Here is a 14,936-nt window from a genome sequence, read left to right as displayed (position 1 = left end):
TATCATGACAAGTCAGAGGAATTTGTTTTGTGAACATACCTCCTGCTGTGTTCTCTGAATGAAGCCAGGAGCTCCTCTGCCATCGTGTTCTATTCTCATCTCCACCGCCGCCTGCTTCTCTTTTCCACTAGTGTGCTGATTGTCCGCATATAAGTATCAGAGGATTTTTTTGTCACTTAGATTATATGTTCTCTTGCTCAACATATTGTTACTGCAACACATACACTGTTTATTTGTCATCTGTCTGTACAACACTGGTCCAGAGTAAGACATCTATTTTTCTGAGATGTATTAAAACACAATATAGTAAGACATAAGAAGTGACAGCATGCAGTAAAGGGCCAAGGTTCGGATACAGAAGGGCGCCCCCAGTGTACGACAATTTGAACATAATTATTGCATAATCCAATCCAATCCAACTTTATTTATATAGCACATTTAAAAACAACAGAGTTGAACAAAGTGCTGTACATCAATACATTTAAAAAAAAAAAGCAGCATAAATACATTTAGACAAAACCGATAGGACAAAAAGAAACTAATGTAAAAGCACGTGACAATAAAACCATCCTTATAGCCACAGACTGAAAACCCTCATACATGATGTAAAAACATTTTAAAACACAACAAAATAGAAAAACCCCAATTTAGAAACACAGACTGATACGTCTTATACATGGTCTGCAAACTACCATGTATAAGAGAAGGATTTAAAAACAGGCAGAGTGGGAGCAAGTCTGATCACATAACGCCACATGATTTTTGTGAAGATGTGTACATTCATGTAGTGCCAAGCTAAGGCCAAACATCCTCCATGGTCAACGCTTAATGTGTTATTGTTTGCATGTAAATGTCATTTGCTGTCAACACTCTTGTCCCTCAGTGGTTAAATCCTTTCCTTTAAGACTATCATCAGCCCAGGAATTCCATTTCCAGATAAGAACGATCAAATTCAATATGAATGTTGAACTTTACTGAGCATCTTGGGCAATCTTTGATTTTTCTTCTTGAGCTATCGCCAGGTCAAAATGTCAACTTCATACAAAAGACAACAAGAAGATTTCTGTGATGAGGTTGATTCCAATGACCCTTTCTTACAGCTTAGAATATTAAAGATAAAGGAAACAGCACATTTACTTTTTTTATCGAAGGAACACCGGTTCATTTCAAGGCCTACGATAGCACCAGAGGCTTATTTCTCATTATTTCTCATTTCCATAGCAGCGTTCCACTACACTATTAATTTTCCGACATCCCTCCTTTGGGTCAGGAACTTTGACAAACTTAATCAGCGCAGCGGCGCTATCTGTCAAACGACAAAGGCTTCTTATCTTTGGTCTACTTTACAGTATGTTCAGCATAATCAATTTATCTTTGTGTTTATATTATGAACATTGATTGGACTAGATAAAGTCTGTTTTAGAGCTGGCAGAGAAATTATGAGGCAGCGGGGCGTCATTTAAGTGTGTGTGTGTGTGTGTGTGTGTGTGTGTGTGTGTGTGTGTGTGTGTGTGTGTGTGTGTGTGTGTGTGTGTGTGTGTGTGTGTGTGTGTGTGTGTGTGTGTGTGTACGTGTACACAAGTGTGTGCTGATTGGCCACAGAGAGTCAGTGACAGTCTTGAATACTAAGCACCCTGGTGTCTACTGGAGAGGTCAACACAGAGACACATGCAGCTGCACATAATTATGAACCTGTTGAAGGCAAAAAAGAGAGGACAACATAGAATGAATAAATGGGAAAACAAAGAACATGAATGTGAAAACAAGTTGCCAAGATTCATGGACATGTTCTGTGTGTGATAAACCAACACATCAGTATGCCTGCATGCACAGAATCTCTCATCTTTCTGTGTCACGCCTGTAGATATGTTTTGTATGCACCGTCCGTCTGTCCATGCATGACTAGTCTGCATGTATCTCTCTTTAAAGATTTTGTAAAAATTAATGTAATAAGATTTCAGTTTATTGTAATAAATATTCATGTTACCTATACTGTTGATGACATAGTGTGAGGAAGTGTATTGCTGTGTGTGTGTGTGTGTGTGTGTGTGTGTGTGTGTGTGTGTGTGTGTGTGTGTGTGTGTGTGTGTGTGTGTGTGTGTGTGTTGTGTGTGTGTTTTGTCTCCATGTGCTTAGATTGGGAAATACTTAGATTTCATATTCCGACACAGACGCAAACGTCATTGGTCGATTATGAATCTGCCGCATGTTTAAAGCTGTGGCAATTTCACGGTCAACGAGCGTGCACAGACGAAGAGAGTGAGGGAAATTATGAGAGAGAATCATGCAGAAAGACAATAAAATAAGGAGAGAGAGAGATATGATTTAGCTACCGGGCATATTGAATATTGAATGTTTCCAACAGTGACTGGTGTGGGGTCTGTGAGCTGATTCCATATTCATTATTAGGTATAAACTCTTACGTAAGATAGACAGACAGACAGACAGACAGACAGATAGATAAGGTTGACATTCATTAAATCAATCATTCATAACCAGATGGCTTTATGTGAGCATGGCCGCTGCCTCTAACCAATCCCAGTCCCTGCTGAAAGCATAATTAGAGCTCTACATTGCTTCAGTGTGTCCGCTGTGTATCATCAGCTTCACAGTGAGGTCCACTGCAGAGGGATTTGATGTGTAATCTTCTTTCCTCTTATTTCCTTTTTAAACTTTGCTCTCCTCTCCACTTTTTCTCCTCAAATTCAGGAACATTTCATTGGCATGAAGCAGTTCTGATTGCAAATGGTATAGCCCCTGCACTCAAATACAATATGACATGAGAGAAGGGAGAGGAAAAGGAATAATATACATTGCTATAAGTCTGGCCTTATTCTGTATTATTTGGATTGTGATGAAAAAACATACACATGTGCACAAAAAGGGTTGGGCATGCCTGCACACATACATTAGGCAAATGCAGAGTGTTTTAATGCAGGGAAATTGCACAAACTCAATGCACTTATATATATATATATATATATATATATCCCCCCCCACACACACACCCTATACACACACTCAAAGGCACACACACTCACCCACACATTGCGTCACAAACAGCTTTTCCTTGCCCCGTCCTTCACATTAGGGCGCAGGAGTTCTCTCTTAATAATTCAGCTAATAATATCTCCTTTCAATAACACTGATAATAGTATGCACTTGTGTGTGTGTGTGTGTGCGTGTGTGTGTGTGTGTGTGTGTGTGTGTGTGTGTGTGTGTGTGTGTGTCTTCAAAAGACCATTTATATTTCTGTGGAAAACTCAGATAAGCTTTTACTCCTCAGTTTCCTCCTCTGCAACCCGTCACTCCTCTGCTGTGTAACCTTCCACTCCATTTTTCTAAGGAAATGCATTTTAATTATCTCCAGAGCTCACTGGAGGGGAGGAGATCATCATGAGAAGAAGAACAGCTTCCAATAGAAAACCTTGTCAAGATCTTTTAAATATGTCTTTACCAGCTGTTGTCTTTATCCTTCTTAACTGTCAGAGTTATAGGAATTATGTTGCTTGCACGTTTATTATGTTCTTATTGCCAAGACACAGGCAATACACATGCACACAATGTCTTTTCTTCACAGCTGCATTCATTTTTTTAGACTGTACAGTTTCTAGTTGTGGTTCTGTGTTATATAGTCAACTTTTAGAGGATTCTTAATGTGTATGGGAGAGTTTATCTGTGTTGTGTGTTCTGTTAGGCTGTGTGTGTGTGTGTGTGTGTGTGCGTGCGTGCGTGTGTGTGTGTGTACAGGTGCTTATGTACGGTACGTGCAGTTTAGACATTCAAAGTATGTACTTTTCTTCAATTATCATCAGAAACGGTATTTAGCAGCAAATACACTTAAAACTAATCTGAGCACAATGTATTGCAGACTGCAAGTATTTGGAAATGATTATTTCAGGTTTAGATTACATTTATTTGTTCGAAGTTGTTATTTTGTGTGTGTGTTTTTTTATTTGTTTTTTTATTTTAAGAACTATCTTTTCTTCAACAATTTGAAAGAAACACCTCCCTGTTAAAGTCTTCCCATTATCTTTGTGCTCAATGCACTCGGCGCTCTGATGTAATCTCACGCTGCGACTTTGCTTCTGTTCCTTTCTGCTTATTGTCTCCGGCAGTCTCTGCCTGTCCAATCATTAGTCTTCTCATCGTGCAATATCTCCCCAACAATTGGAATTTGATCAAATATGGGAGACTGATGTGTCTCAACACTGCATTCTGGCATCCTCAAAATTGAAATGATTAGCCAAAGCAGTGCTATAAACCCATGAAGACAGGAGGCATGTTGCAACAGCGAGAACATGGTGCTCTATCTGTTGTCACACTGCATCTTTTACAAGGAAGAATCCGTGCAACTTTGGGACTCAAAGTTGGAATAACAAAAGTCTACATGGAGAATTCAATATACATAAAAGAGAAACAAGAAAAATAAGAGCACTTCATCCGACTTTATTCCCATTTATTTTTTAAAGATTCAATAGAATCAGCTAAACTAAAATGTTGCTTCAACCTAATTAAAAACTTTGATCCTATGCGAAGGCAAGCAGTTAATCAGTTCCGAGGCATTACTGTTAAAGAAATATGAGCGAAAGTAACAAGCAGGTGCCCTAAAACATGAATATATTATAAATAGAGCAAGCAGCACACAAAACTAAAGTACAGCATTATGAAATATAGAAATGGGAGAACATTATCTTCGGAGGCAAATACAAATTATAGATGACACACGAATAAGCATCTTTATACGGAGTAAAGTCATTTTAAAGTTAGCAGATTACTCTTAAACTCATAAGGCTCAGCCTGGTTTCACCCGAATGAGGAAAATCTGATGGACTGTTTAATTTAGTTCTTAGTAGTTTGTTGCCAAAATCTTGTTTGCAAAAAAATAAGAAACATTAAACTAACTCTCCTTAAAGTGCACCAGCGTATCATTAGTTTATTTCACAGTGACTGACTTATTGGGTGATTTAATTTTGTATTCGTCCTCATCAGACTTCTTACTGCACTGACAGAAAATAATGATGATACTAATATTATGTATATGTCTTAACTCAGCTTTAGGCTACTGACATTTCACATTAACAACCACTAATAGTGCAAGGACTTTTTATACTGTACATGTATATATATTCAAGTGTGGAAATACCAAGGTCCTCTAGGACACTAAATCTCTTATTGATAACTAACGATTCATGCACATTAATATATTCCTCCTGAGGCAACATTACTTGAAAAAGCTTACAGAGGTGATGGTGCTTATAAATAAGGCTGTGAGGGGTCAGCCGGCTTCAGGCCATCAGACGCTTGTGTAAAATCCTGCTTGAGTTTTCAGAATCTTGGTTTAAATGGAGTTTAAGTGATATTTCCAAAACAGCTAACATCTTGACTCTCATGTTGGAAACTATTACCCTTATCCGGCCAAATGCCCACACCCTTTAAGTGTAGCACGATATTTAATAGACTCAATAGCAGCTTTGGACAAGGGGAGACCTGCAAATAATGGACATTTTTTAGCCAAAAGATGCATTCAAGAGCAGCCCACAGAGGTGTTAGAAACTACTTCCCTTCATTGACTCCCTCAGTCACCTGAAAAAGCACAACTCAGAAAAAGGTTTTAAACATATTGCTAGTGGCTTCTTTAGAAGAACCGCTAACATCTCTAGTGTTTCCTGTTAGAGCACTGTTGCCCTGACATTTACTTTTCTAGTATTGCCTGCTTGTAATCCCTGCAATCCAGGGGTTCAGGCTTATTCATGTGTTCCACTAATTGCGTACAGTTAACAATACTTCCATTACAAAGGAGCTATCAGCTTCAGGCAATATATAGGATTATAGTGTTTACATGGGTCAAAGTAGCACGACTATCCAGCAACATGAATTCATTGAATTACTATACTGTCCATCACACCACTGCAGTGCACTCTAGTGATTTCCTTAAATACAACATATAGGTCAAAGTATACTAACCTTTGTCTGTTTGATAAAGCTGAAGAGGTTTCACTTCCTAATTAACGGAATTGCGGGGGAACATGTTTTATTTTTGTATCTGCTTTCTCTCACGTTGACCTTACCCCTGTAATTAAATCAATAATCAGTGTGTTCACTACAGTATAATAATTAAAATGCATGTTCATTGTGAGTATGCAACTGCTTTAAATAGTGTAATTGAAGGAGGATGATAATAAATAGAAAAAGAAATAACAAAGTATATCCAAAGAGTGTAGACAAAGACAGACAGAAGAGGAGAATGAGGTGATGGGGGCTCCCACCTCTCCTCTCCACCCTCCACTTCATCCATCCATTATTCAGAATACCTCCAGGTCAAACTCTCAGCTGCTTCTTGACATCTCCCCCTTCTCCTCCATACTGTGTCTCCAAATCCTCTTTCCATCTCTCTTGTCACCCTTTCATATTCCCCAGCAATGACCTGAGGGATGAGAGACCTTGCTGTGAAATGTCAAATTTGTATTTATGTATTTCTTTTTTTAGGATTTAATTATAGGCATATGCATATACATTTCTGAAGGGCAGAAGTATCTTGTGGTAAAGAAAAGTGTTTTGTCACTTGTTCCGCTGTCTTTACTCTACTTATTTTCTTCTTTATGTTTACATGCAGGACTGATAGCAACAGTTTATATTTGAGGCTAAGTACAGAAAGAAATAGAGAGGTATAAACAAATTAAAAGTGTCAGCTTTTATTCATAAGCAGCCATTTTGCATTTAAATTCCTAATAAAGTATTGAGACGGTATCAGCCTTTGTATATGTGTGTGACATTAGTAGGCCTACCACACGCCTCCTTACAATAGCCTCCATTAGCTTTTCTAATTTAAAAAGTGTATTTTTAGATGTTGTGTTCTTATGACGTCTACTCACAGAATTAAAGTTGCCTATCAGGCCTAAATTGGGTTAGTTCATACTGGAAGAAAAGCAAAATGTCATATCCTGTCATCTGTGGTGGCTTTATAATCAAGGTGTTATTTTACGAAGTGATAATTTCTAACATTCTCATGTCATTGCGTCCCTAATTTCTTTACAGAAACATTAACTAAATATCCATCGTAGCAACAAACGGTTCCACAAACCCTCAAAGTACACCCTGTAGCGAGTAAAACTCTAACACAGAAAAGACCTGTCTATGCTGCCCCAGAACGCCTCGTTGGAGATTTTTCCATTGTTGTCTTCTTATAGTGTAGTAAGTACAGTGACGTATTGGTTATAGTGACGTGTCCACACACACACACACACACACACACACACTCAATCTTTTCTCAGCTGCAGCTCCGCGGATTTCTCAGCCTGAACTCAGTGAGACGGCGAGACGCGGCGGGGCTCGGCCTGGGCTCGTTCTGAGCACACACGCAGACTCACAGCCAGGCTGCAGGTGTGTGTGTGTGCTCGGGCTGGGTTCAGGCTGGGTTTTGCTGTGTCTTGCTGTCTCGCAGATCCCCCGCAGCAAGCCAGCTCACACTGTCCGCTCCACCTGCGAGCCCCGCAACGTCCCGCCAACACGGCACCCAGACCCCACGCAGCATTCTCATCTGTTTGTCATTGCTGGTGTCATTTTCTGGTTGCTAACAAACGCCATTGTAACACATAATCACTGATGTTCCGCTGTAACGGTGGTGGAATCATCAGAACAGAGTGGGCGAGCTGACCAATCAGAGCACACTGACTCATAGGGAGGGGGGGGCAGGAGCTCCAACAAGCCATTTAGGACAGAGAGTGAATACACATACTATACAGAGATGCTGTATGAGAAACCAATGTGAGTTTGGAAAATTGCACAATATAACAATGGAATTATGATCAGTAGAAATGGCCATGACATGGGACCTTTAAATAACTTAACTACTGTAGTATATCCAAAGTATTGTTTGCCTATACTGTTTTGTCAACTTCTCTTTCACTTTTATTTCTGTACTTCTAAACTCTTCCTCTTGGAGTTGAAGCTCGTTTTTGGAAACAGCTTCTTGATTTAGGCATTTTTATCACAGACATAAAAATCCCCAAGTGGATGGCAGCTGTGTCGTCACCAGCTTTGATGAGTGGCTGTCAGGCGTTTAGTCCCTGAAGCTAACGCATGTTGACGTTTGGAGAATGGCGTCCGTCTCCCTCTGTGTGGTGTGGAACACTGCAAGGACTACAGCAGGAAGATACCGCACGGCCTTTTCATCACAGACTTTCCAAGGAACATTTCCCAAAGTTTGGAAGAAAGGAAAACATTGAACGCAGCGCAGGAGTGGATACTAAACAACAGCATGCTAATACACGGCGGGGCAACATCAGCAGAAACGGGTGAGTTTTCCCAAATGTTTGAAACCTTGACAGCACTAATATTCTCTGTATTTCCCTGTTGTTTTTGGGCTTGTGTTTGCCCTTTTGAAAGGCTGCTGCCATTGCTAAAATGAAAGCGTAAATGAATGCGTTGTGTTCAAAACATGTGACGCAGGTGATGTTTCAGGTGTTTTCAAGCACCGTTGGTTGTTATCCAAAACTTTCCACTCAGTTTCATGCTGGGTTGCTGAACAATGTGAGCTGCTGTGTATTGTCTGGTTCATGTTTCTAAAAGCTTATCTGGATCAGACACAGGCCTACAGTTTGTTGCAGTTTGATTCCTCAGATTTCTGAACACTGTGCCATGATCACGTATTCCCATGTAATGCTACAGGGAGGCAACTGTTGTTTGGTGCCTTGAGGTAGTTTCTATTATTAATCTGCTCCAACTGATTTAATTGGCATCAAATATAAATGCCCCTACCCTCCTTGGATTTGGACATCCATGATTAAAGTCACAATATCTTTAAGTTATATTTTAAATATCACTTTCACCTCAAATGTGGCCTACTTACAGTAAAGGCTTTTGGTGTCCTTGACTGATTTAACATTTTACATCATTATCTATAGGCTTTTTTCTTTTTGTAAGCCTTACTGGTTAACTCCCCAACTAAATGTCCCTTTTTTATGTTATTATTTAGTGTTTAGTTCAATTTTTGCACAATCGGCTGTTGTACATTTTATCACTATCATTGATTATATTGACTGGGCTGTTAGTCTTGGTTTTGCACCAAAAATATCCTTAAACTTGTATTGTTTTGTTAGCATATTTCTTTCATTTTGGTTATCTGATCAATATGAACTTAAGTGGTGTCATGTAAAGAGGTTGTCTCAGCATTTGTAGGAAGTACATTTGTAAACAGGTAAAGGTACAATTTTGAAGAACTCTGGGGTAATTGCAGCCGTGTTTTTTTTGGATCTCACCTTGCAGATATTCAAACAGTGTTGACTTTTACCAGTCATTCTTCTACCGTAGATGCCATATGCTCAATCACCATTGTGTGGTCTTATTCAGTGACTTATAGTAACTGTACACATGTATTTAATGAAAATGTTTGAGATTTTGACATGAAGTTTTATATTCCAACAAGGTGTACTTACAATTGTGATACAAGTTGACCTTAAATGCAGGTATCAATAACATTTATGATCTTATTTGACAGTAATTCTACATGACACATTTGGGTCAGTTCTGATATAAGGACATAACATTTGTGTTATGTGATTTTAGATTGTAAAACACTGATACCAGGAGAGATGACTTTAATCAAAAAGCCTGGAAGAGGAAGATTGAATAATTGAATTATGATTCAGAGAATAAGCAATGTGTGATGAAATATTTAAATAATTAATTTAAGATAAAAGCAGTGTGGATAAAACATACTGGGACACTGGAAGGGGTTTTGTGAGGAGAGGTACACTTGGAGAGGCAGCAATTGTAGAATGAATGAGCAATTTAAATGGAGTACTTGAGTGAGTGAGCTTTAAAAAAAGAGAAGAATGGAAGATCCAGTACGAAAAACCAGAAAGTCCAGAAAACGAAGTGAGATGATTGAGACGGAGGAAGACAAAGGAGGAACATCAATTATGAAGGGAATGGAATAGCTTGCATGACAGAGAGGCAGGGACGCAAATTGTAAAGTATATGAAAGCCCCCCACTTGGAAAAGAAGCACTGACCATATTATCTCTCCAGCACTAAAGGCATTTTTTGAGAGAGAGGGAACTGATGATGGGAGTGAACTAAGAGGGGAGGGGGGGGGAAGAGAGAATGAGTGAATGAGACAAAGAGAGATGGGGAGAAGGAGGCAGGGTAAGAGAAATGGGGAGCAAATGCATCGGAGGGAGTTAAAGAGTGAATAAATGAAGCAGCGAGAGAAAGCAGGAAATGATAATGATCCTTGTGGAGTTAAGGGGGAGAGCATTAGCAAGGAGCAAGGTGGAGATAAAGTGAGTGACGGATGAGGGAAGAGTCAGAGAAAAAGGGGAAATGAATGGTGAAGACAAGATGACAACAGAGATAGAAAGGTGGAGGTCTTTCTCTCACCGTCTCTCTTCTTCCATTTTCTAATACTTTATCACTCACTGCCAACCCATCACATAATGGCTTTTTCCCCTCTTTTGCGCCTGCACTTAATTAATTTTTCCTTCCTCTATTACCTATTATGTTCATGTGTTTTTCTATATATACATTTCAGGGCAATTTAGCCAGTAATATGTCATGTCTAAGAAAAATAATGTCCAGTTTGTAGAAACTACATTCAAATGATTTAAGTGTTACAGTTCAAATAAAAAAAGTACGTAAATCACGTTACCTAGTGCAGAAGGTGTATTTGTGTTATTGCAGGAAGTCATGGTGGAAACAGTATTGACAAATATTTCCTATTTGAAAGAATTTTACATAGTTAGTTGCATATACAGTATACCTTGTTTATCACTTTATAACTTGCTTTAATTAGCTGAAGTTAACTTGCCGGACTGTTCCAGATGTTCTATTGTATACCGTTCCCAACTAGTTATTCATTCCACATTATTGCTGACCATTTATGAAGAATTTTATTGGGTAAAAATGTTGTGAAAGCACCAAAAGTTAACCCTGCAATATCTCACAAAAAAATTGTCTTTCTTACCCCAAGAAAACCGATATATTATATTTAAACATATTTTTGTTTCCTGCAGTTTAAAAATAAATGCGTGTCATGAATCATTTCAACCCAATACTGACCACCACACATCCGCACCATCCATCACTCTGCAGCCAACAAAATCCTCTGTTCTGCTGAGATTTTCACACAGAAGCATGTCATTAGTTTCATTTGTCTCATGTCTACTCATATTTGTAGCGTTTTTTCCTCTGCTCTAAACAGAGGTAAATGAAGACACAGTTACTCCAACTGTCACAATAAAGGAGATGTCAATTTTCATTGATTTCTCACATGCTGCAAATCAAAATGAGCCGTTAACTTTTTGAGAGAACTCAATGGAAAATCAATTTAAATACATGTTTGCAACCAATGTGAGCCTCTTTCTGCCAGCTGTATGATTAGGAGTGGAAGAAAATAGAACAAAATTAATGAAATTGTATTACCAAGTGATTGGGAGATTTGGCCTATAATAAGACTTCACCACTGGAGGGCAAATAAAACCAACTGTAGTGACATCAATGAAGCGCTGACACAGTTTGGCTAACTTTATTACTAAATAGTACTAAGTGCTTTCCTTTTTTTTTTTTTAATGAAACTCTTTTAAACCGCTGTTAATGTTTTTTCATCTTCCATCAAGGCAAATTAAGTTTGTCTACTCTACTACAAGTTATTTAAAGGGAGTTCAGAAAAACGATATTGCTCTGCTGCACTTATTCTATTTCCAACACTTTGAACAACATTACTCTTGGTCAAGGACCTTTTTATAACACCATCAATATTCAGCCGCTGATCCGACGCTGGTTCGTGGTGGCAGCAGTATTCCAGCCTCTCGCCTGCAACAATGTCCAATCCCTTGTGGGATCTGATGAGACGGTTACTGTATAATCTCTCCAGCATGTTCAGGGTCTACCTCCTGGTCTCCTACTTGTTTGACATGCTCGGGAAACCTCAGAAGGAAGATGCCCAGGAGGCATCCTGATCTCATGCCCAAAGCACATTTGCTGGCTTCTTTTGATGCGAACCTTGAGCATTGATCCATATTGATAACCTTGCATGGCAGTAAATCAATGTGTGAGTGAATTGGTGAATGTTGGCATGCTTTAAAGTGGTTGTTAAACTCAACACTATATAACTCCAGTCCATTTACCATTTCAACACTTCTGCAATTTTATTCTTTCATGCACTACCAATGACCATCGATGAGGGTTGGGGAATCAAGGTGTCTTCTTAATTGCATCTGAAAAAATCTAAGCATATAATCCTTACATAACTACTTTGCTCATCAAAATGAGAGTAGACCTGGTAAAGCATCTAGAAGTGTTGTCTACCCAGCGTGTTCCCCAGACTTCAGGGGGTCTAGTGCGTGTTAAGGACCAAGAGGATATCAAATTACCAGTTTTAATCTTTAGTAATACATCATGACATTTGGTCTAGCACATTATTTTTACACTTTGATATAAAGTAACTATCCTTAAATTAACTTTATGAACACAATTTCTTGTGCTAAAGATGAAAGTTAACTGAATACATTCATCATTTTATTACATACAATGAAACATTACTGGCAATTTTAAGATATTCAGACAGTTTTAAACCTTTTTTTGATGGATCTTTTTAATACATCTGTGTGACACTTCCTTCACATCTAGTGTGATTTCAGAGGACGAGATAGACTATACACTGGAAGTTCTTTGTTGATTAGTTTTGCTGGATACACTGGAGGAACCAATATGACTATCCAATCCACCAAATTGGTTTAAAAAGTTTTCAAAACTCTAAATAATTACTTTCTTTCTGTTACTGGTCAAATCTGCATCGACAATCAGAATCAGAATAGCTTTATCCATCCCACAGAGTGGGCATTTAGAATAGTTACAGCAAAGAGCCAAAAACATCTGTTGCACAGGATGTTGAGAACAGTTTTTAACCGACTATAATTTCAGCTCTTGCTGCATCGTGGCCTGTCTCAGCAGTCACCATTTCAGCATAATCTCTCATTAGGAATGAAGGACATTTAGGTTGTTCAACTCTAATCCAAAGTGTTTGTGTGTGTCCTCAGCCAGGTCAGGCTAGGTTGTGGATGAACTCACTGAAAGGAGGAGAGAATAGAGGGGAAAGAAAATTAGAGGGTAGAGAGGAGAGAAAAAGATGACTGGAGGAATTCAGGAGAGGTGAGGCGTGAAGAGGAGGAGAGGAAATAAGTAGCTGAAGGGAGGAGAGGGGGAAAAACTAGGGTGAACGAGGGGAGACTTGTACTCGCGCCGAGACAATTAGTTCCACCTGCAGCTCACTCAAACTGTGAATACCTGTATGCCTGTGTCAGGGTGTGTGCACGAGCGTGGGATGCACACACCTTTTGTGTCTTTGGTAATGTGTGGTGTACATTGTGTGTCAGTGCATCCTTGAGGCTGTGAGCAGTGTTTTCTGGATGTGTGAGTGCAATGTGTGTGAGAGAGACAACCACTGAACCAGTGAGAGAGGGTGAGAAGTGGTGGATTGAAAGATTGGACTAATCAACATTTAAGAAAAAGACAAACGATAAGGAGAGGGATAGGTAGACGGGTTGGTAACGTCCTTTTATTTACAGTTGATCTCGATATACTACCACAGCCCATCTCTGTTTTGCTTCCCCCTTCTTCTTCTCTCTGCAAATGTTCTTTGCTGCCGGCATGATACTCATTTCCTACCTCATCTCGACACACCGAGTCAGTCCCTGCTGGTCTGTTCCACTGAATAACTTTCATCGTCATTATTATTTGCAGAATGCGCTGCAATTTTCTCCCTGTAACCACAGCACAAAACAAACAGCCCAGGAAGCTGTGTGGGCTCTTATCCCTGCTTTTCCATAAGAGGGCTTTTATCATACTCACACACTTGGATTTTAGTTGATGTTTGTGGTCATGGTTGCTGTGTTGTTGTTGCGTGTTACATCACCTGTCTGCAAAGGTGCTAAATTATTGTGAGCTCTCTCAAACCCTCACTGCTGTTTTCTTTGTTACCTTGTGACACTTTCCCACTAAATGGCCTTTAAATAAATATGATAACTGAATATATTAATAGTTTTAGTGTCTATGTGTGTGTGTCTCGGAGGGACTATTTAGCCCCAGCGTAAAAACCAGCCGTTTAAATAATTGCTCTCACAGCAGCTGCAAAACACAAACACAGTCACCCAATACACAATGATAAGCATGTTTCTTAGACATAAACTGCAGCAATGAATCTTTAATGGGGTGACTTGGTGTTGAGTCATAAAACATCAAAACTTAAGAAGAAAGAATTTTCTTTTTCCCAGCAAAGAGCCTCATAAGTCTATAAACCAAAAGGCTTTATGACTGCATGACTTAAAACTGCATTTATGATGTGTTAAAACCTTGTTATTTTATTATGAAGCTGTGACAAGCAACAAAGGTGACATAGCACCAACCTAAAATCACAGTATGTTAGTAATGCTTTCAAATAGTCTCTGAGCAAAGCTAATGATTGAATGAATCTACAATAGTTGTGAAAAACACTTCATTGCACATAAAAGAAAATACAAGTAAGTGTGACGAAAATGAATTTAAGCATCAAAAGTACTCATTACGCATGGCCAACCATTAAGAGTGTCACATTTCATGATGATAATATTCATTTAGCATTTGCATAATACATCCCTGATATGCAGTGGACTATAGGGTATATATGAAATAATACTACAAAAAAATAAAGAACAAGTACTTCATCTCAGAAGTTAGGTGCCGAAGCTGACTAAATCTACTTACACAATCTACTATGCTCTGGAAAATTAATAGATCACTCCACATTTTTGTTAAAATCTCAATCTGTACATGTATGGCATCCATTCCATTCCAGTGTCTGTTGAAACCCAACACAGAGAAATGTTGTCAGTAGTTTATAGAATACAATAAAAATACTTTTAGTCAAACACAAACCTATAAATATTAAAACCAGAGAAA

Source organism: Trematomus bernacchii, unplaced genomic scaffold (genome assembly GCF_902827165.1).
Source record: "Trematomus bernacchii unplaced genomic scaffold, fTreBer1.1, whole genome shotgun sequence".
NCBI lineage: Eukaryota > Metazoa > Chordata > Actinopteri > Perciformes > Nototheniidae > Trematomus > Trematomus bernacchii.
The sequence above is the reverse complement of the archived record's forward strand: the minus strand, read 5'-3'. Positions refer to the sequence as shown.